This window comes from Thamnophis sirtalis, unplaced genomic scaffold, assembly GCF_051295495.1.
Source record: "Thamnophis sirtalis isolate CommonGarterSnake01/CBP01778 unplaced genomic scaffold, rThaSir2_p1.2 scaffold_8, whole genome shotgun sequence".
In the NCBI taxonomy this organism is placed as follows: domain Eukaryota; kingdom Metazoa; phylum Chordata; class Lepidosauria; order Squamata; family Natricidae; genus Thamnophis; species Thamnophis sirtalis.
Genome location: NW_028261388.1, coordinates 78,618,838 through 78,642,845, shown reverse-complemented (window position 1 = coordinate 78,642,845; position 24,008 = coordinate 78,618,838). Strand labels below are relative to the sequence as shown.

General features: G+C 36.8%; 1 protein-coding gene across 10 annotated transcripts in view; it reads left to right on the top strand.

Annotated features, from left to right (window-relative positions):
- Positions 1 to 24,008, top strand: part of CTNND2 (catenin delta 2) — a 468,899-nt gene that overhangs the window by 293,210 nt on the left and 151,681 nt on the right. The window lies entirely within an intron of this gene.

Sequence of the window (24,008 nt, the reverse complement as noted above, 5' to 3'; positions counted from 1 at the left end):
AGTTATAGATTGCATATTATGCTATTGAGGCTTTTCAAATTTTTAGTTAAAGCTCTTGTGTTCTTGTTTCTTTTCCCCCAATAATCCTGATTTGCTCCTGAAGAAAAGTTTTGGGGGATTTTCATTATCTGCCCCTCCTTCCATCCTCCAATATCTCTTTCTATATTTATGAAACCAGAGAGGGGGGGCGTGTGTGAATAAATTTACTGTACCAACTCAGTGAGGTTCGCCTATGCTTTGCAAACTACACTATTAAATAGTACCTGGGTTCATATTTCTGCTTAATGGTAGCAGATTTTTTATTTTGTGTTCAACTGCTACATTTTTAATGAAACTTACGGTGTACATTGTAAACCATAGAACAGCCTCCGTAATATGACACTGCCGTAGATATTTAAAACTGTGAGTATAAAATCACATATGGCACTATATGGAGCACTGATTTTTTTAAACAAAAAATTATGTATGCTTGCTAATGATTAAATTCTGTTTATCGGCTGTGTATGTTGTGTGCCTGGAATCAGAGTCATTTGTCACCTTAAATTTCAATATATAGCATAAAGCTGAAAAAGAGCAGAGCTATGTAGTTGAAGAAAAAAAAATCTAGCTACATAAAGTTAATGTATACATCTTTAATGCATGCATTTTGCAGATTTCAGTGCTAGATTATTATTATTTCTAAATCCACTCCAACTACAGTGGAAGACTTTCAAGCAGAGGAAACCTATGACCACCTTCCCCAATCTGTTATTATTCCAGATGTGCTAATAGTGAAACTTCCATAAATCTCCACGGTGCACCACATCAATCCAATCATAAGAATAGAGTTGTCCAAATTATCTAAGATTACCTAAAACAGATATTTCAGCATAAAATGACAAGGGAAATTGTTTTGAAGTGAAAGTGATAGGATAGACTTAGTTAGAAATAGACTTAGTTGGTGATTAGTGATTTTCTAAAAATAAAAACCTCTATCCAAATGGGATTGCATAGATGTGCATACTTTAGCAAACTTTCCAGGGTAGAGTAATGGATGTCAATAGCCAGGAATAATAGTTCTTTACAAGGCATGCTCCCCTCTGGGTTTTTTTTTTCAATAATTGCAAGAAAAAAGTTAAAAATCCTCCCTCTCTCCATCTTCCTTCTTAGTTACAGTTGTTTTTAAAAGTGTGGTCTTAATTTTTCATTCCATTTATACTACCAAGAAGCTTAGAAAGCAATATATTTATAGACTTTAGCTAAAAAGTAATAGCTATTTTTGCAAAAGGGTTGACTGGAAGACCAACCTGTCAAATTCTTGGTGGCCACCAAATCAAAGTTCAATGTTATAAATGCTAGCACTGCTTTTTATTATGTAAGTGCTAAGAGAATCAAGGGGGTAAGATATATTTTGATAGAATGTTATGAAGACACATATTCAGTAGGTTGTGTTTACAGTTCCTGGGCTGGTAACACTGATAATTGATTTCACCAAAAGTGATCATGCTGAAGATGAGTGCCAAACCTGAATATAAATATGGTGGTTAGTCTCAGTTGTTCAGTTCGCATGAAAATAGGAAAAGAGCACAAAAATGCAATAATTATAAACATTTTTATAAGCCACAAACTGAGTATATCTTCATAAGAAATTTTATGGGTGAATTATTGTATTCCGTACACACCCACTTTGCAACAAAAATGCTAGATCCCCTGTTCCGGATCATTTTGATGTGAGAGAAATGAATTTTTACTCCAGAGAGTCCTTGTTTAGTGAATCACAGTTGGGACTGGAAATTCAATCATTAATCAAAATAGTCACTAAATGAAACCGCAAGTCTTGTATGGTCTTACTTCAGCTTTCCTTTGCTTTACAGATCTTAAAAGTCATAAATGTGAGGATTAGTCAAATGTGAGGTTATTTTTCATCACCGTGATTGCAAATGCTCACTGCATGAGACAGTGACCAAATGAGGGCTAGCTGTAATTTTGATGAAGTCTAAAGGCTCTATTTTACTAAGGATCTACTGGATCTATTTTACTAAGCTACAATACCTTTTAGAGACTAAAATATTTTCTTTTCACACTAATTTTTGAGTTAAGATGATGCTCTTTGTGCTTTAAGGAAAGCTGTGGTGTTTTGCCGTTCTAAGTTATCCCATACTTTTAATCTGTCATTTAGCATATATTAAGATATGCTGAATTGTTATTATTAAGAAATTTTTGCTTGTTCTGTATTTTCATGTTAAAAACACAAATCTGATGATTCCTTAGTCAGGTCAGAGTAATAAACAAATTGCTTCAGAGAGGCAAGTAATAAAGCCAGTAGATGCATTAATGTTTTTCCTTTCTGTCACATTAAAAACACTCCAGTTGGTAACAACTTTGATAGGCATCCGGTCAAAATATTTTGATATCCAGATACTGTCCTGGAGCCTCGGATTAACCCTCCCTGGTGGTAGCAAAACTACATCCACTTTCCCCTCTTTATCCTATTTAATTAAGGGTTGGTGATAGTGACATGTAATTTCAAATATACTAAGACGTTATGCTGTTTCTCATAGATGTATTACTTAGCAAACCTTTTACCTAGAAAATTCAGTGTCAAAGAGAAGAATTGCATTTCATCTTCCAGATATGAGAGAACTTTTCAAGGAGAGCATTCCATCATACATGTGCCTATATCTGGAGAATTAAAGAAATGCATCTGAGAGAAGAATATGACTTTGGAACGAATAACTCCTTATACAGAGAGAAATGTTGCAGAACAGGAAATAAATGTGAACTATTATTGATACCCCCAATCTGACAATCCTAAACCTGGATTATAATTTAAGTTGCAAAAAAAGTATAATTCTTACATTACCTAGTAATCAAAATCAGTTTTAATCAGTAAACAATGATTTTGATTATTGCCACAAATGTGAGCCACTTGTGTATGTATAAAATACATGCAACAGAGTTATAGAATCGTGATAGTTGTTACTTCTTCCTCTTTTTATTTTCTAGAAAACTAGGGAGGATCTCTTCTGAGACATATTCCTTTTTCTTCTGCGGGCTGAGAAACCTTTTGCATGGTGGTTGTATAGGCTGTGGCTCTTCCTCCTGTCTCCCAAGGTCATTCCCGCATGCCGTTACAACTACAGATCTTTAATAACAAGCTGTGGTATCTGGCATATAATAGAAATGCTTCAGGGTTAAAGTTGCGATTGTAGTTGAAACTATGACTGCTAGATGGGATTAGAGGGAGAGCTTTTCCTGTCTGAAAAGCTCCATCTGCTGATCTAAACCTATAGGAACAAGGAGGGGTCAGAAGGGAGGAGCAAAGCATGGCATTTCCAAATTCCAGCCAAAAGGGAGATGCGATCTTACTGTTAACAGAAAGCTAAACCAGGCTGCGAGCTGCCACTATATTTTCTATTTCTATTTATTGAATTTATAGGCCGCCCAATCCCGGAGGACTCCGGGCGGCTTACAGAAATAAGAAATATTAAAAAGATTAAAACAAACAAGACACAGCAATTTAAAAAGAAACACAACATACACCCAGTCTAAGCGGGGCTGGACCTCAATCAAGAGGTCAACAGCCCCAGGCCTGCCGGAAAAGCCAGGTTTTGATAGCTTTTCGGAAGGCCATGAGAGTGGGTAGGGTCCGGATCTCTGGGGGTAGCTCATTCCATAGGGCCGGAGCAGCAACAGAGAAGGCCCTACTCCCAGGCGTCGCTAGTCGACATTGTCCAGCTGATGGCACCTGGAGAAGGCCCATCCTGTGCGATCTTATCGGCCTTAGGGAGGTATGCGGCAGAAGACGGTCTCTATATGGAATCAAACATACTGATTTCAATGGGATTTCCAAAATGAAAAGCAAAACATCCCCTTCCCATCCTCCCCTATTCTGTTCTGAGAGAGATTATGGTTGTTCACTAATTCCTCTACCCTGTATAGTCTCATCTCAGTTTGGCCATTTCAGCTGGCTAGGACCTGGGTGCTTATTTGCAACTGCAAATACTACTTCACTTTTATATTCCTGTACATCATATGGTTCTCCACATTTTGTAGAAATTTCAGGTTTACTTTCTATTTTAATAAGAATGAAACTATTGTATGGACAGCACTATCTTTATAATTGGGTTATTTCAGTAGAAACGTGCATAAAAAAATTCTTTACAGAAGACAGAATAACAGAGTTTGGAAGGGACCTTGGAAGTCTTCTAGTCTCTTTCCGTTATAGCTATCTTTCATTCATAAAATAGATGGTATATGGATAATCATCCTATCAACACATTTCTCCCTACTTTAGCAGATAATTAATCCTCAGGAAAACGAACTCAGCTTCTTAGTACCATATCCACAAAAATTACTCATTTGGGGGTATATATGAGGCAAATTATAGCTTTGAACTTTTCTTTAAACAGATATAAATTCAGCGAAGTCAACCCGGACTGCTTTATGGATTGCTTTAGTTTAGCAACAAAAAACAGCCAAGTTAATTCTGCTTTAAAGTAGACATCTTAATAATCCGCTTATGACATTCAAATAGTATTTTTATGAAGATGGTATTTTATGGACAATTGTTTCTGTGGAAAATAATGTTTTTGATTAGGTGCTGGCCTTTGCTAGAAGACCTAATAGTAGAATATATAATACAGGTAGTTCTCAGATAACTCATTCAGAAACTGTTTGCAGTTTACAATGGTCCTGAATAAGTGATAGATGTGACCAGCTACCTCTGTGGTTATGTGATTGCAATGTAGGCATTTAGGATTATTGCAGTGTCTCTGGTTACATGATTGTAATTTGTGACTATCTGCCAGCTTCCCACAAGTATACTCAGTAGGGAAGCCAGCAAGGAAGATCACAAATTGCTTCAGTGAGTCCCTGTTTCCCACCCCATCCCACTCGATTAGTACCTTGAACCTTGTGATTCAAGGTACTAATTATGACCTTTAAAGAGCTCCATGGCTTAGGCCCAGGATACCTGCGAGACCACCTACTGCCACTGGTAGCCTCCCACTGTCCAGTGCAATCCCACAGAGTTGGCCTCCTCAGGGTGCCGTTGGCCCAACAGTGTCAGCTAGCGACCCCCAAGGGGAGAGCCTTCTCTGTGGGAGCGCCTTCCCTCTGGAATGAGCTGCCCCCGGAGCTTCGTATAATCCCCGACCTCCGGTCCTTCCGATGCACCCTAAAAAGTTGGCTTTTCCAGCAAGCCAGCCTGGCCTGAACAGAATAAAATAAATAATTGATTGTTGTTAATTTTAATTGAATTTTTTTAAATGTTATTGTTAATCTTAATCGGGTTTGTTTTTTGGATATTCTATCTAATATTTTTTAACTTTTGTAATATGTGGTTTTTTTAATGTTGTACGCGGCCCTGAGTCCTTGGGAGAAGGGTGGCATATAAATCCAATAAATCAAACCAAACCCCGTCTGCGCACCCTCCCTGAGCCTCGCTGTGGTTGTGGTTACATGTCCCTCGACACGCTCTCCTACTCAGCAGCAGCCCCCCCCCAGCCCTGTTTATATTTAGTAGCATGCATAATCTTAATGAAGAACGTATTGTTCCTCGGCTTCTGAAAATGTAAAGTTGCAATACATATTTTGATTTAAGGAGTCGTATCATGAATCCTAAATAACTGCTAGGCAATTTATTTTTAAACCAATTCAGAAAAACCTCCCTTCATATTACCCTAAAGAGCAGAATAAGATTGCTTCAAGATTTCTCTTGAACCAACAAATAAACCTTCAATTAATGTATCTGGAGTCCAACTGTAGTAGTTTAGAAATTATACAAAATTATTGTGGGTATGGCATTGCCTCTGCTCCCTATGTCTTGTGTGTGATAGGCAAATAGTATCAATTTGTTGGCATCATTGCTTTAGGTGGTGAATTTATCTACATGTATTCAGTACAAAAAGTAAATAATAGGCTATTCCCTTTTCTTTGATTGATAAATTTTCTGTGCAATTCCTCCTAATGCTAATCAGATGTCAAGCTTTTGGTTTTCTAAAGTTTTATTCTCTGACAAAAAATTTAAATCTCAAAACATAGTTCTAAACAGTGGTGGGTTTCAAAAATTGTTCGGACCTACTCATGGGTGTGGCCTCCTTTGTGGGAGTGGCTTGCTGCCCATGTGACTGGATGGGAATGGCTTGCCGCCCATGTGACCGGATATAAAGATGCCAACAACACTTGTCAGAACCACCTTAAATTATCTCACACACAGCACTGGCATGCATAAGAATATGATGCAAACTTCTTTTTTAAAAGGCAACTTTGGTTTGCGTTAAAACAACTTCAACACACGCAATGTTCTGATTGCACCACAAACGCAGTAGTCATCCTTACCTTTCACAGAGGCACTGAGTTTTATAAATATGAGCATGATAGTGTAGAATAATCATATCCAAGGACCAGTGGTGGGTTTCAAAAAATTTTGGAACCTCTTCTGTAGGTGTGGCCTGCTTTCCGGGTCCACTGGTGGAACCTCTTCTAACTTGTTCGGTAGATTTGACGAACCGGTTCTACCGAATAGGTGCGAACTGGTAGGAACCCACCTCTGGTTCTAAAGTTGCTGGATTTTCTACAGATTTTCCATGAATTAAATCTTCTAAATCTGATATTACTAATCAGATTTTGTGTAATACATAGCAGTAGTTCATACTATAATAGTTTTCTTAGAAAGTATCGGCTGAATGTAAATTCAATTAGATTTTTTGCCTTCAGTTTCATTATTGCTTTATGGGACTATGAAGAGTCATGTAATGGGCAATTTATATCTGTTTAATTCACATAATATACTAGTGGTTTGATCTCATTAAAGAAAACATACTTTGAATTGTATTTCTATAGTGAATATTACTTGAGAAAGATTTGTTTTATAAACTGCATGTTTGCATTGAACAGCATTGTTCTAGTCTTCTAAAATCAATTGAAAATTTCATGTTTAGGGTTCAGTTACAATCAGCAAGAGAATTGTTGAATGAAGAAAATAAACTTAGTTATGTGTTATTACAGGAGGATAAACCAATTTCGTTGTATTTAAGTACAATGACAATAAAGATTATACTTGTAAATTGTATTAAGGTATCTGATCTTCTCACATAAGAAGACCCAAAAAGGAAATAACATCAATTTTTCACTTTAGACAGATGTAGGAGTGCTATGAATTGCCTTTAAAAAGAGTTACATAGACTATGCATGAAAAATTAAAAGATTCACCCCCTTTTTCAGTAGAAAATATTCACAGCATCTTAAAATATCAGTTACTTGATGCAATAGAACATCTTAAGAATATTTTATCCTTCTTTGCCCATGATACAGATCAATACTTTATAACTGATGAAAATGTAATTGAAATAATTTTCAATCTTAAAGGCGTGAAATACATTATTTGTATTTTTTTTGGAGATTTGTTAATAAATATACTGATAAATCTCTCAATTACATGCCAGTAAGAGCTCTGTTAAAAAACTACAATGCTAACATCTCCAATTTGATATCTTCCAGATCTGTGTCTCTGGGAGATTCTCAGTCATCCAGGTCTTGGTTATCCCAAAGCTTTCAAGAAGTAACTGGACTTCCTTTGTTTTTTCTTGAAGATGTTTTGCTTCAAATCCAAGAAACCTCTTCAGTTCCAATTGAATGGTTGGGAATGGATGGAAGGGTTTTTAAAGACAAAAGCCACTGTTTTGAAGACTGCAAAGTCCACATTCTGGACAGAGGGGACCACTAGTTTGAAAGTGGAGTCATTAAAAATGTTCAGCCCTCTCTCAATAGAGGGGGAGGGATACAAAACCACTATCTCCTGTTTATAACACAGTCCTTTCAACAGAACGAAAAAAGTCCCACACCCCTTTTCACTATTCAGCTGACCAGGTGGGCACAGATACACCTCCAAGTGGCCTCGACAACTCTCGGAAAGAGTGCTAACAACCAGATGACTGCAAGAAATATAAATCCTTCTGCTCCCCACCATTCAGTCAGAACTGAAGAAGCTTCTTGGGTGAGAAGCAAAACCTCTTCAAGGAAAAACAAAGAAAGTCCAGTTGCCTCTTCCTGATCTGTGGTATAATAATTGAATTAAGGCTAGGAATACCAGTACAAGGGCACCTCCAGCAATGGAAATTCTCTGATCCATCAATCTCAACCAAACCTCTTTAAAGGATGTTTGGGTATAAGATGAAGAAAGATCTAGGACACCAACAGCTCAGAGGTGGGTTCCTACCAGTTTGCACCTATTCGGTAGAACCGGTTCGTCAAATCTACCGAACCGGTTAGAAGAGGTTCCACCAGTGGACCCGGAAAGCAGGCCACACCTACAGAAGAGGTTCCAAAAATTTTTGAAACCCACCACTGGTCCTTGGATATGATTATTCTACACTATCATGCTCATATTCATAAAACTCAGTGCCTCTGTAAAAGGTAAAGATGACTACTGCGTTTGTGGTGCAATCAGAACATTGTGTGTGTTGAAGTTGTTTTAACGCAAACCAAAAATGCCTTTTAAAAAACAAGTTTACATCATAAACTTATACACTTCTGACAAGTGTCGTCGGCATCTTCATATCCAGTCACATGGGTGGCAAACCACTCCCATCCAGTCACATGGGCAGCAAGCCACTCCCACAAAGGAGGCCACACCCACAGAGTAGGTTTGAACAATTTTTGAAACCCACCACTGCAACAGCTCCTAGGAAAAGATGAGATACGAATCAAATAATTACATAAAATCTGTGAATATTGACCTAGAATTCTCAGATTTGACCATTTTGCCTGGGAAGATGTCCCGGTTGGACATGGTTGCTCCTTCTTTAAATATATCTAACTGGTTATGCATGTAGTGTCAGCGTTCCAAGTATCACGTAGAATTAAATCAGAGTCCAAGGCAAAATGATCCTTAAAGTTCCAATTTAATAAAGCAGACATCTTAGCACATCTGTGTTAATCCCAATTCTGGAAATGACATCAAAATTTCACCCAGTTAAAAGTTCATGATTTTGTCCTCGCACCCACAATCCATCACATGGTCCAATCTTCTTCTTCCACGCTGTCATCTCCACCCAGCTGCTTCCGGTCAGGTGTAAAAGTGCAGAGACAAAAGATGACCTTGGCTTCTAGAAAAGAATGACAACAATACATTCCACAATCCTACTCCTGTCTATTCCCCCCTCCCATCAACTATACTAAAGAAACAGCATAATGAAATAAGAGAAAGTGTGGCAGGCCAAAATTCTAAAAGGAATATAATTGCAGGCCTGCCATGTAGAACTTTAGCCTCAATTCTTTCCATGATATATCGGTAAGAATGAAACATGTACACAAAATAATGTATCATTCCTTATTTTATATGAATATTAAAGGTAAATATATCTGCCAAAAGGGTTCTCAGTCATTTAAAAATATTAGAAACATATGTGCTGATAGATTTTTATTGTCATTTAGGCTGCCAAATTGCCATCCTTGCAGATGATTCTTTTTTAGATATTCCATGGAGAAGAAAAGTACACAGGGAGAGAACCCAAATAAGAATTGAGCATTCTTAAAGGCCATGATATGTTAAGTTTAAAAAAGACAAAATTTTAAAATAAAAGCAGATGAAATAATTGAATGTAGATTGCATAGTGAACATTTGCTACACATGCCTTGCTCTCTCCTATCTTACTGTTGCAATTGCATCTTGTTTCTTGTCTTTTCATTGTTATTCTCATTTGCCCTTCAGACATCATAATTGTTGTTCTAGTAATAATGCAGAGTTGTAACTCTGGGGTTTTTTGGTTTCCAGCTCTACAATCTTAAAACCAAAACAAGCCAGAAACCCCAGTCTTCTTATTCTGATAAGCAGCCATGGCAGGAGCTTAAGTGATCTGTTTCACCAATCTCAATGGCTAATAGAAGTAATTAAGCTTCTTCACATTAAGTCAAAATTCTTTAGAATTCTGATTCCACGTGACATGAGGACAAATATAATGTAAGCATCAAAAGCAGATGTGGAGATAGTAAGCTTTTGAGCAGAACAACTATTTGGAAAGTCGGCTGATTAAGTTAATATTGTTCTACGTCTTGACTTTCTGCTTGCATGTTTCAACTATGCCATTAAGTGTCATACTTAATCAGACATTATTAAACTTTAAATCATACCTGCGGCCAAAAGAGTCATATTCTCTTTTTTACTAACATCATTCTGCTGCAAATTAAAACAGGCAACACCTTCATCAGATTCGTTCCGGTAACCCAGCATTCACCCAATCAAATAATTAGTACAATTCTGTGTCAAAGCTTGATCATTTATCTGAACCGTATATAAGAGGGTGTCAGTTTTGAATAGGTGACTTCTCCAAGAATTCCTTTTTTACACTCTTCCTGATTTAATATATATTTAAATCACTCATATTTCATGTTTGAGATATATTTATGACCCAGTGCGGGGATTCAGCCAGTTCGCACCTATTTGGGAGAACCGGTTGGTAACTTTCTAAGTAGTTCAGAGAACTGATTGTTGGAATAAATCTCCTTTTGTTTTTTTCCACTTTATAGAGCTAATCCTGTAAGGAAGGCAGGAAGGAAACATTCTGGTGTTGTTTCTAGCCTAATTTTTATTGACATGCTTACAGAAACTGCCTCTCCGGTTAACCCTTATTACATTGTAACAGCTAAGGCGAAGCCCCCAATTACCTGAGTGAACTTGAGTTGGCCAAGCCCACCCAGTTACATAACCACTGAGCCCCACCTACCCAGATAGTCATTAGGGCAGAGAACCAGTTGTTAAATTATTTGAATCCCACCACTGTTATGACCATATAATATTTCTCAAAACAAGCGTTCTGTCCCAAATAATTAGAAAAAGCCTTTAACATAACTTTTCTGAAATAGATGTACATAGATGCACCACCACCAGTAATTGGTTTAGCTATGTGGTTTTGTCTTTAGCTACTTTTCCACCACTGTCTGGATCTAATTTATTGTGCGTTTTTATTAATACTCATTTTGTTATCTTTCCTGGCTCTAAATTTGTCCGATTCCAAGGTCAGAGATACGTTAAGGAAGATAAGATGCTTTCTCCAAAACTTATTGTCTAGCTAACTAACAGTTTTTAAAGAATTCTTTTCATTTCATTAATCTGTGACATAATGCTTTTCTTCGAGATTTTTTAAAATGTCTGATTCATCAGTAGTTTTCATCAAAATTAAATTGTGGTGGTTGTTTTGTCTTCTATCACAAAAAATGACTTAGTTTCAGCTTTTTCCAAAGGTATATTTTTAGCATCCATAATCTGGACTAGCTGACTAGTTTTCCTTCCCACCTTTGAATATTATAATTCATATTTGATAAATGAATCAGCATAACTCTATTCCATTTGAAAGTTTGCATTGTGCTCTAAGTTGCTGCATATATCTTTGCCGTACCTGGATTTAAATGCTATATTCAGCTTGAAAAGCTCAGAAAACTGATGATAAATATGAACACTTAGTCAAGCTATGCTCTAAATTAGAGATAAATACAAATGTTTTCATGCTTTGAGCACTAAAATCTATTACTGGCTCATGTACTTTATTATCTGCAGAGATTACATCTGAGCTGCTTTGTGAAAGATACTGTTTTCTTAACCATTTAAAAAATCTAATAAAGATAGAATAGATCAATAGTGCAGTTTGTTATCATTACATATACACACTGTGTATATTTTATGCTTAGCCCAGCAAATCCTTGTAATTGTCACTGATTACAAATCAATGTGACCACAGTGCAAATAGTAAATAAATAACAAAATGCAGTAGAATGTTTTTTAAGCCGCTCAGATTGAATATGAAATGCATGGTTCATCTAACCAGAAGGACTGAAAAATTAACAGCAAATATTTATATTGGGTTTGGAACTGAACACAAACAAACATTAATTTTCATTAATAAAATAATGCCGTATGTATTTAGTATTAGAAATTGGGTAGGTTTGATTATATTTATTCTGAATTTTGTTGACTTTCATATTTATAGGAAATGTATCCTTTAGATCAGGGGTCCTCAACCCCTCAATCCATGGACGGCATCAGGCCACAGCATGCCTGAAATGGGGGCATGCAAATAGCAATAGCAGTAGACTTATATACCGCTTCATAGGCCTTTCAGGCCTCTCTAAGCGGTTTACAGAGAGTCAGCATATTGCCCCCAACAATCTGGGTCCTCATTTTACCCACCTCGGAAGGATGGAAGGCTGAGTCAACCCTGAGCCAGTGAGATTTGAACCGCTGACCTGCTGATCTAGCAGTAGCCTGCAGTGCTGCATTTAACCACTGCGCCACCTTGGCGAAGCCCCATCCATGCGATGCAGGCAGCATGCAAAACCACGCCACCTCCAGTCCGCGGAAAAACCTCTCCATATAACTGGTCCCTGGTGCCCAAAAGGGGCTGCTGCTTTACATTACCTGAGTAATGCGATAAATTAGAAGAATTATATTATTTTTGCATTTTAAATCTTTCAATGGGAACTTTTACAAAATACCCTGAAAGCCTTCACCAAAAAGGGTTTTTTTCCCCTGCAGTCACTGATACAAACTGCCAGCCGCTGCTTTGTTTTGATATTGGTAGTAGTTTAGAATGGGTTTGATAACAGCTAATTTTAGAATTACTTATATTCTCACCCTGAGATCTGCAGCAGTTGCTATATTGCATTTTTCCCAGATTCTAGTTTCTAGAAAATGAGCATCATTGTTGCTAACACAGTTTTTGTCTGATAACTGATGTTAACAAAAGATATTAAATTAATGAAGAATGCTATTATACTTGATCCTGGTTATACACAGGCTAATTCGTTCTTTAGGGTTGAAATGTTTTTTTGGAATTAAAACCATGAAAGGACAGGACAAGGAAGGGGAAAATTAGAACAAATACTATTGATACTCTTAAAATTAATCAGAAAATAGAATGCCTCTCTTGCTCAGTTCTTTTCCTCCTATTTTCCTCTTTTGCCTTCACTTTGCTCTTGTACATATAGATATTTTAAAATATATAAAGAACATGGTGCAAGAAATAATAGCTATGCAATATAAACTATCATAGGTCAATTTTGCTGAGCAGGTGGTAATAAATGTGTTAAAATATAATATCCCTCATTGGGTCATCTATTTCAATAAGCACAATAGTAAAATGAATGAATTCAAGCTCTGCAGCTGGCATAAACTGTCAGTAATAGATTTTGTGCAACTATATATAATGGGATCAGATTATTCTGAGCAAGTACAGTCCATAATAGGAATTCAGTCTAGTGACTTGCTTTCAGTAATTCATCAGTCACACAATAAAAAGAGATGACTTTTGAATGATAACCAGCATGCTTTTTGAAACCATCTGTTTGTGAGTGGGTCACACACACACTCTAGGGATGCTAAAATTTCATCATGCCAGCACATTATATCTATTACTAAGAGTTTATCCTCTGAAAACAGGTCTGAATCCTTTATCTGTTGGAGGAATATAAATGCTAATGCGTATCTTCACATGATTTTCTGCTGTTTGGATCTCCTTTGCAATTTTTACATTCTCTGCAGAATTTTCAAAAGAAATTGGGTTAGAGGGTGTTGGTAACTCTAGGGATACATTCTCAGTAAGTGGGTTCAGATTTCAAGCTTGAGACAAATCAGCTTCACTTAAAATGTTCCAATGAAAGATTTAAAAATTCTTATTAAGGTTACATTTCAGCAGATAATGCTGAACCTGTTTTGAATGTCATGCCATGTAGGAACAACAGAAATTCCTCCTGATCCTTAATATGCCAAAAACTATAGTTATCCATAGTGTATCTACCGTATTTTTCAGAGTGTAAAATGCACCTTTTTTCCCAAAAAAAGAGGGTGAAAATTTGGGTGCATCTTAAACACCGAATGTAACCCCACCCATCCTCGCCAGAGGCCAAAAACGAAGGCATGGAGGCAGCGATGGTCTGTGGCAATCCCCGCAGCCTAGAACAGCTGATTGGAGTTATTCCGCAGTCCGATCTACCCGCCAATCAGCTGTGCTGAATCAGGCTGCAATAAGTGCTGAAGTTGACCTGCCTGATCAGAGTTTGCAGCAGCAATCGCATTCAGAAATAGCAATAGCAATAGCAGTTAGACTTATATACCGCTTCATGGGGCTTTCAGCCCTCTCTAAGCGGTTTACAGAGTCAGCATATTGCCCCCACAGTCTGGGTCCTCATTTCACCCACCTCGGAAGGATGGAAGGCTGAGTCAACCTTGAGCCGGTGAGATTAGAACCGCTGAACTGCAGATAACAGTCAGCTGAAGTGGCCTGCAGTACTGCACCCTAACCACTGCGCCACCTCGGCACACACAAGATATTGATTTAGGAGGATTCAAAATAATAATAATATACAATACATTACCAAAAGCAGGTTTTCCAAGGTAGCAGTAAATACAAGCAAAACACAAGCTTGTTTTAAGTAATTGTGAATTGATTTCAAACTATCCTATGCAATCTTAGTTGAAAAGAAAAAAATGGCATCCTTCTTGATACAATTTAAATGTGTTGACAAGATTAAGAAAGTTTTAAATTTCTTTCTTCCTGTCTTTCTTTTTTTTCTTCCAATGTGAATTTCATCCAAGATACGAAGAGGGTGTTTATTTTTCATGTTTGAATGCAGGATGTATGTGTGCAGAAAAAGACAAGTTACATAGACTCATCTCTCCCTTCCCCCTTCGTGATTTTTGCCTGAAATAGCCTTGGCATTTAAAATCAGACCTAATATCTACTTCTTTATTAAGGATGTGCTGTGGAAATTATGCTAATTAAGCTGGAGTGTAATTATAGACTAAAAAGATTATTTCACAGTCAGAATTGAATTGTTGTAGATAAATGTGCATTAACTTAATCGTGTGCAGATAATTAGTTTTTCTATTTACTGAGGGAGGGTAAAAAGAGATGTAATCAGTTACACAAAGCTTGCTCACTCAACTGAACGCATATCTATTGGGACTCCAATAATGAGCATTTTCCTGACATCTGTCTCTATTTTTTTTTCCTTGTAATTAAAATGGTCAGTAGTGACTAATTAACCCATTTAACTTTATTTCCACTTGTGACATTTCTTGTACAACAAAGCTAAATGTCTTCTATATACGGAACATATTTGCAATCATATTTCTACTTTCAGATAAGTAAAAGTATTGTTTCAAGTAAAGGGCTGAAATGTACGGCATTGTCAGTAAGTGTACATTTATCTTCAAGGGAAGGGAAGAAGGCATCTTGCATGGGTTCCACCACAAAACCGCGGTAGACTAAAGCATGTGTGACTAAAGCGCGGTGACAAAACCGCACCGTCAAAACCGCACGACAACAGCGCGCTGTAACATAACCCTAAAAATAACCCTAAACCTAAAGCTAAACCTACCCTAAACCTAACCCTAAACCTTACCTTAAGTTAAATTGCGCTTCTGTTGGCACGCTGTTGTCGGCGCGCTTTTGACATCGCGGTTTTAGCGCCGCGGTGTTGTCGGCGCGCTTTTGACATTCACGGTTATGTCGTGCCACGTCTTGCATGTTGTCAGTACACGACATGGATAGATAGGATGCAGGCAAGAAAATTGTAATTTATCAAATATTCTAGATGAGAAATCCTACCTTACATAGAATACAGTGAGCACACTTTGTGTAAAACTGGCCTTTGGAAGTGGATGTGGAAACCAACTCAAAATGAGCGAACGATTATACAGTATGTAGATTATACAGAAAGATTATATGTATGTAGTGTCTTCATTGTTAAAAGGAAAACATGGAAGGGTATAAATAAAATTAGATATCTAGTCTCCGTGTTCTCTATATCAGTGTTTTTCAACCTTGGCAACTTGAAGATGTCCGGACTTCAACTCCCAGAATTCCCCAGCCAGCGAATGCTGGCTGGGGAATTCTGGGAGTTGAAGTCTGGACATCTTCAAGTTGCCAAGGTTGAAAAACACTGCTCTATATTACTGACAAAATATGAAAGTCTTGACTGACGAACCCACGAATGATGTAGATCTGTATCTGCAGCGAAACTAGTGTCAACCATAGCGTATGGAAGAGTGTGGCTTGAAATGGAAGACATAAATTGTAATGAATGTGAAACAAAACAAATGGAAGTCAGTGAATATATGCAGGGAAATGAAGTTGCAGGTTTAATTGCCAGTGCAATAATGTATGTTCATCGATAAGGATGGTGTCTTCCAGGTTGGGCATGTATGAATGTAGGACTCTATAGATTGGTCATTTTCGAATATTATGCTCAATGAGGCAGATAGGATTTGGGTTTTAATTGGGGGGGGGGGGGTTGCAACTGCTGGAACAAATCAAGCCAGAGAACAAAACAAACAAACACTTTGAGGCTTTTAGAGACCTAAGAATGAGTAAGAAAAGTGACTTTTAATGAGCATTTGCTTATTAAAAGATCTATTTGTTTTGAATATGTGGTTTAAACACAAGTATACAAGTCTTTGCAGACATACTGAAGCAATTTGTGTGTGTGTGTGTGTGTAATATACACAGATACTTATAAAATATATAATACTGTATAAAATAAATAGTATTATATGTGTGTGTGTGTTATAAGTACACCTCTCTCTCTCTCTCTCTCTCTCTCTCTCTCTCTCTCTCTCTCTCTCTCTCTCTCTCTCTCTCTCTCTCTCTCATACACACACACACACACACACACACACACTTTTCAATTAGTCCAAGAGTGATGAGAAATTCTGCATATAACTCATTGTGGGAATACTATCAAGTGTGGTCTTGGGAAAAATGGGTAGGAAAGAAAGAAAAGGAAATGTAAAGTAAACTGGAATGAAAATAGACCCGCTGTAGGAAGAGAAAATATTAAAAACAAGTCTTAGATTATTTTTCTAAAGAAATTACCTGCAGAAATGATGATTTATCTATATGGACATCATGTGTTTGATAACTTTATGAAATAAGCAAATAACAAACTTCAGCATTCTGTGTTCATTCGAATTCCCTTTATATGTCAGTAAAATCTAAATGATTTTTTAAAAAATATTCAGTGCAAGGATACAAAAAAGTATACATACATACATACACTTATACCATTTTTAAGAGCATGAATCTATTGATGATTCCAGTTTTTTAATGTAGGTTAAAAATATTTTTAAAATGGCCACTTAAAAATATTATTGACTTTTTGATAGAGAGGTGTTGTAAGTTTTGATTCTGTTATGGAGTTTTAAGAAGGCATCTGGGTGGCTTTGAGTGGCCAAAGTATATGCCCATGAAGCAGATATTTTCTTACAGAATTTTATTACAGGAAAGGGTTTGAATTAAAGCTAATTTCAAATTCTGCTGTGTAATTTCTTATAGGAGAATAGAACAAAGCAATCACAGTTAAAAAAATTATTACATTTCCATTTATATCTTTACTGTCACTTATGTTTTAGCATTTGAGTGATTGAATCACAGAATTTTACTCCCAGTGAATCCACTATATAGTTAGCTGTACAATAATGTTAAAGGGAATCTAAACATCTTGGAAACCAAATGAAAACAGTAGGGAAGAGCAATTATTCTAATCTAGGTTCAAATGATCTTCCATATTAAAATCATGTACAACTTCCATATTAAGATCATGTAATCTTCCAAATTTCAAGCTGATATTCACCAAACATTTGTCTTTTACATTTTATTCTTGCACCTTTTCTCTCAAAGCTCTAACAAAGTAAATAAGAAAGTCAAAATGTCCATTATTCTACACTAAATTCAGACTAATGTTATAGCAATTACTGACAGGCCATATTTCACAGCAGTTTAATGTATCTTTGTGAAGACAAATGATTAGGAGAGCACATTAGCGAATACATGACAGCTGAATTGCCCTCAACAATTACACCTGGATCTGGAATGAGTGGTGTGTAACAAGGCAGGAAAGAATAAACACACACACCCTATGTTTCTGACAAATCAGACGTAAGCTTCATCTTTCTGAGTTCATTTTTGAGTAAGTCTTTAATTAGTCATGATTTTTGAATTTTTCTGTTGCCGAATAAGACATAATTTATTAATTTTTGTGTTATCATATAATCAGATCTACCCTGTTCTATGTTGTATTCTGTGATGATATGGAATACTCCCATTCAACCCCGAGATTTATTTCCTATAACAGCAATATAGTCACTGCAGTGCTACGTTGAAAAGAGACAACATGATTTTATAGATCAAGATTACATCACTGATCTAAATTAGTGATGACGTTGTCTTATTTTATTAATGGTTGACTTACTCCCTCTTTAGGGAATTGTTTAATGAGGATTTTCAATACTGATACACTGACTGCTTCAATTGACCATAATTGCTTTCATATTCCTGTCTAGAAAGAATCTTGCTAGTTCTGTAAAGAGAGCCCAAATTTATCCATCTCTTCTTTTTTTTCTCTCCTCCACCTCTAAGTAAATGTCTGTAGGAGATATGCTATCAGATATGTCTCCTCTTTGAAATCGGGAAATTGGAACTGATTTTGAGTTGGTTTTTTTTTTTAAGTCTCTTGTATACAGTATCATGAGAGATGATCTCAAAATGGTGAAACAAAATGTTCCTTGATTAGTACTTAGATGGGACTCCACCAGATATCTCAGGATTGTAAACTAAACTGGAAAAAAAATGGAAGAAAGCAGTGCAGAATTCTTGCAGTTCCAAATGTGCCATGTAGTTACTATTAATTAAATTCATCTCAAGCCACTCTATATATGTATGTATCTGTGTGTATAATACAGATACAGTATAATAGTCAAAAATAAAGCAGCTGAAGAGTTCTGACAAGCAGTAATAATTTCTGTCATTGGTGGTTGCTTTTAGTAGTAAAGCAATTTAGTCCCCAGTCTTTATTATAGCCCTTTTCCCCCTTACTACCTTAAAAGTGTCCTTTCACCCACATGTTATTTTACTTCAAGATAGAATAATTGGCAGGTTAACTATCTCAATTGACAAAGTAGTAATGCTCTGAGCAGCATATCATAAGATAAAATGAGATAATTAGGGCTAATTTTTCAAACTTTTTTATATCACTTGAAGGATTTCATTCAGAATAATACGGCTTATGGGATTTTTGCCGTCCTATCTAAGCGTTTTAAATTTCCTGCAAAAGTTTTTTTTTAACAGTATGCTGTGAGTTCATAGTTTTTATGTCTTTCTTTTGCTTTCCACAAGAGAGATACATGTTACAAGCAATTTATCTCAGAGAACCCAGGCAACTGTATATGTGTTTTTAACTATTTTAGCCCAACACATCTATCTGGGTCTTAGATTTTCCACATTTCTTAGTGCATATTTTACACAATGGATAACAAAGAAACTTATATTAATTCAGCAGGAGATGAATATCAAAACAGGAGGAGATATCTATCTCTATCTATCTATCTATATCTATATCTATCTATCTATGTTGTTGTATTTGTGCTGATAAAATTAGAGCCTGTGGCCTAATGGCTAAGATGTCTGCCTAGTATGTAATATAGCCCAGCTTCAAATCCCAGTAAGGGTATGGCTAGCTGATGAGAGCTAAATAGCTTGAAATAGATCTATACTAGTCTCCTACCAAATCATTAAAGGAAAGAAAACCAAAGCTTCTATTAGTGGAGATGACCTAGGAGGTCTCCAGTTATACAATCCCAGTGTGGGAAATGCATCCAGTGCTGCAAAGTTTAATCATGTTCATCCCTCTCGTCTTTCCTCATCCTTGACCTATTTTGTGAGGATAAAGCTGAAATCCTGCAAAGATAAGGGATGAAGTGCATTATGCTATTACAAGATATGTGGTTCTTTTTTTTCTGTGTTATGTTTTTGATTCCCATCTTAAATTATCACTTTCCCAATGTTGACAAGGTAAAGGGGTTTCAATACAAAAGAGAAAAAAAAATTCTTCTCTTTCAGTGTAACCTTCAGATATGCTAGATGGCAATTTCTTTCACTGGCAGTCAGCTTAAGTGATGGGATATAAAATATAAGACATCTGGGGGGGGGGGGTCACCAGGTTGGCCATACAGCTTGAACAGAGATCTGTCAAACATGATTCAGTAATGCTTTAAACCCGCTATTAATACAACCCATTTTTTGTGGCTTCTATGTGAACTTGAAAAAAGTTACAACTAACTTAAGAATTATTTTAATGAATTAGTTCCTAAATAGTTGCACTTTTTAAGCTCTTCTGGAAGCCTGAAAAAGCACAGGCTTCTTGCATTGAAAGCAGAGAGGTGTGCTTGTACAAGATCTAAAATGTGTCTGCAGAATCATGTTCAAAACAATCACAAACCTGGCAAATAGTGGGCATTTTAGCTTAGTGGTTCTTTGTTTGTTTATTTGGGGGGGGGTGTTGCATCATCTGGCTTTTATAGAATGGATACGTTGCTAAACAGCTGCACTTGTAATAATTACTAAAATTATTTTTAAGAGTTTTATATTTTAAAACTTCAGAGTTACAATATGATTTGCCATCTACTTAAAACAGAACAAATTAGAATTTACTTTGTGTATTGATAATAGATCGATTGTAGTTTGGTAGTAAGAGCCACTATCTTTCCATGATCTGGTGCAAAGTGCATCCATTTAAAAAAGGTAGTAGCTTATCAAGATTGCTTACATTTTATTAAGATTTTTGTGGGCTTAAAATATACCATGACTGTCTTCTGGCAAAGCAAATTAAAAGGACTGAACTAAAGAATCCAAATATTAATCTAACTCTGTCAGATATTGAGCCTAGTTTCATTTTTCACTGGGGATTAAAAGGCCCACACGTTTCAGCCTTTTCATCTGAAATTAGATTTTTTAAAATGCTGTGAAAAGAAACACTGATTTAAGCTGTTAATCCATATACTATTGTTCCTTATTCTGTGCCAATTATTTTCCTTCCGGTTTGATTAATTGCCTTTTCTTGATTTGTGACAGTTAAAAAGCCAACCGTGTCTATTTAAGCTTTGAAAACCTCTTGAAGCAAATTGTTTGTAAATAAATAAGGATAAATATTTCGTGAATCCACAGAAAGCAAAAGAATCTTATTGTTCAATTCACTGTCTTAGCTACTCATAAGTACAGTATCATCTCCCTGGGAATGACTCATCACAGCTTTGTTAAATGTTTAGAGAGAATATATCTTTGTTCATACTGGAGGGTAAAATGGAATAGTTCCTATCTTCATTTTTTTTTATTTTTGGCTTTTCAAAAACATCTGGTTGGCCATGATTGGAAACAGTGCTGAATTAAATGGATTTCATTGCCTCATTTGGCAAGGAAACAAATTGATGAAAAACAATGAAAGAAGAACACTAAGGGCACGATAAACTATAATCACAACATCAGCTTCAAAATTTTGCTTTTTCTTTTAAATGACTGGTGCCATTTTTATTAAATGGTTCCTATAGAAATTTTGTTGTGCAAGAAAAGTTTCTGAACAAAAGTGAATAGAATTGCAGAGCTTCTATACTTTAACTGGTATTGGATCTGGGTACTTGAGAGACCGCCTGCTGCCAATTACCTCCCACAGACCCATTAGATCTCACAGGGTTGGCCTCCTCCGGGTGCCGTCTACCAGCCAATGCCACCTGGCTATTACCCGGGGGAGGGCCTTCTCTGTGGCAGCTCCGGCCCTCTGGAATGAACTCCCCGCAGGGATTCGGACCCTCCCCTCTCTCCAGGCCTTCCGAAAAGCCGTCAAAACCTGGCTTTGCCGGCAGGCCTGGGGGTGATGAGTTCCCTCCCCTCTCGACTTGTATGGTTGTGCGACTGTTGTTTACTTTTATTATTTGTATTTTGTCTTTTTATGTTCCCCTTTTTTTCCCCCTTTGAATTGTTTGCTGCCCTGAGTCCTCCCGGAGAAGGGCGGCATACAAATAATAAAATACAAATACAAACTGCTTGATTAATATATGAGCATCCTATTGTAAAACTATGGCTAGTTAAATTTGCTATAACTAAGGGATATTTGTCACACTGTCCAGAATCTCATGGTGAAACAGTGCCAATGGTGAGATATATAACAGTGTCTGTATTCTCCACTCAGCACTCATGAATTTGTTTGCAACACCTTTTTTCCCAACAGAAAATGACGCAAATCTGCAAATGAAGACAAATGATCTTCTGTAGCACAACAAGCAATAAATAATGGCTAATTTTTTCTGATGTAGGGGCAAAAGCTCTTAGTGCGCTTTATTGATGTTTAATCTTTCTTTTGAATATCTTACGCTACCTTGCCAAAATCTAAATAGGCACATGACGTGTTTGCTAGGCTAAGATTCAGTTGCAAATTTTCACATTAATCATTTCAGTACTTTAGAATGAAATTCTCAGCCTCTCCTGGTATTCAGATATCAATCAACTTTCTTTTGGTAGGCATGTCATCTAGGTTAAAATTAAAATAGGATTGAGAAACTGACACAAGGTAGCCACAAGATGGGGCTAGCCAAACCATTGTTTGCTGAATATAGTCAAGTTGTTTGGGTTCGCACATGACCATGGTGCCAAAATCATAAAAATTGGTTCATATCAGATGCATAATGTGATAACCTAACCTGTGTCTTGGTGCAGAAATAAATTATAAAGTTTACCAGAACATGTTAACACTTAGCCCGCTTCAGTGACGTGCAGGCAGGGGAGGCAGAGCCTCACCACTCTCATCATGAAAAGAAAAAAAAAATGTAAAAGGAAAAAGGCAAGAACTGAGGTCAGGCTGAGCTAGTTGCTGCCAGAGTCACAATGGATGACTCTGCTTAGTGCTTAACTGTTTAAAAAAGCCTCTAAAAAGCGCCCTCTACAGGAGGCGGCAGGAGAACGACATGCCTCATCTAGTCTGACTTTAGGCGGTTTATGATCACTCGAGCAGAGTTAAGCAAGGGTGTGTGTGTCTCTGTGTGTCTGTGTGTGTGTGTTTGAGAGGGGGGAGGGAGGGGGAGAGGGAGGAAGGAGGGGAAGGGAGAAGAAAAAGAAAAAGAAAGAAGGAAACTTATTTCGCAAAGGAGAAAAGCAAATGCTGTCGCTTTAAATCGGAACTGAGCATGCCTGGCTGTGGAATTCTGGGAGTTGAAGTCCACAAGTCTAAAAAAAATTGTGTCAGTGCCTCACCAGCCATAAACACAGCAGCAGTAATCACTGGCCCGCTTAAGGGTCTTCAGACTCAAAATTAAGGCAAACATTAGGATTTTCTCTGACATTCCAAGAGGGAAAGGGGTTCCTGTAGAAGCCTGAAAAAAAGACATGACTGTTTTAAAGATGTGTAACATTATTGCTGCCACATATTCCAGATTATCTTTTTTTTTAAAAAAAAATTAAACAAATGCTCCCTCACTAAACATGTCCATTTCCCCTTTTATGCCATGATAAATTTTAGTGTCTAGTTGCCTTGATCCGAGGTGGCGCAGTGGTTAAATGCAGCACTGCAGGCTACTTCAGCTGACTGCAGTTCTGCAGTTCAAATCTCATCGGCTCAGGGTTGACTCAGCCTTCCATCCTTCCGAGGTGGGTAAAATGAGGACCCGGATTGTTGGGGGCAATATGCTGACTCTGTAAACCACTTAGAGAGGGCTGAAAGCCCTATGAAGCGGTTTATAAATCTAACTGCTATTGCTATTCTTGTTGCCTTTCATTATACCTATTCAGGTTTATACCTATTCAGGTTTATACCTATTCAGGTTTCTTTTTTGTAAAATACAGTCCAATAACTGGATCTAATACTTAAATGCTACTTTGATGCAGAGACAAACTGTGAAGGTTCACAGAATATAAACATATTACAAATTAGTACATTTTAAGTAATGAAAAAGTGTGGTCAGGCCAATGAAAAATCCAGTGGTATTATACAGGATGAGCGTCTTTTCAAAATGTGTTTCACCTTTTTAGCTTATCTTCACTTTGGTGCTGAAAGTTTTTCAGACATGACCAAATTAGATATTCCCCATCTTATATCTATATATTACTTTTCATTAATTTTCTATTGCTAATAGGGAGGTTGATTTTTTTTTATTGTCCTGTGACAAGCAAGTATAGATAAATGAAGTATCAATAAAATAAAAATAGAATCAG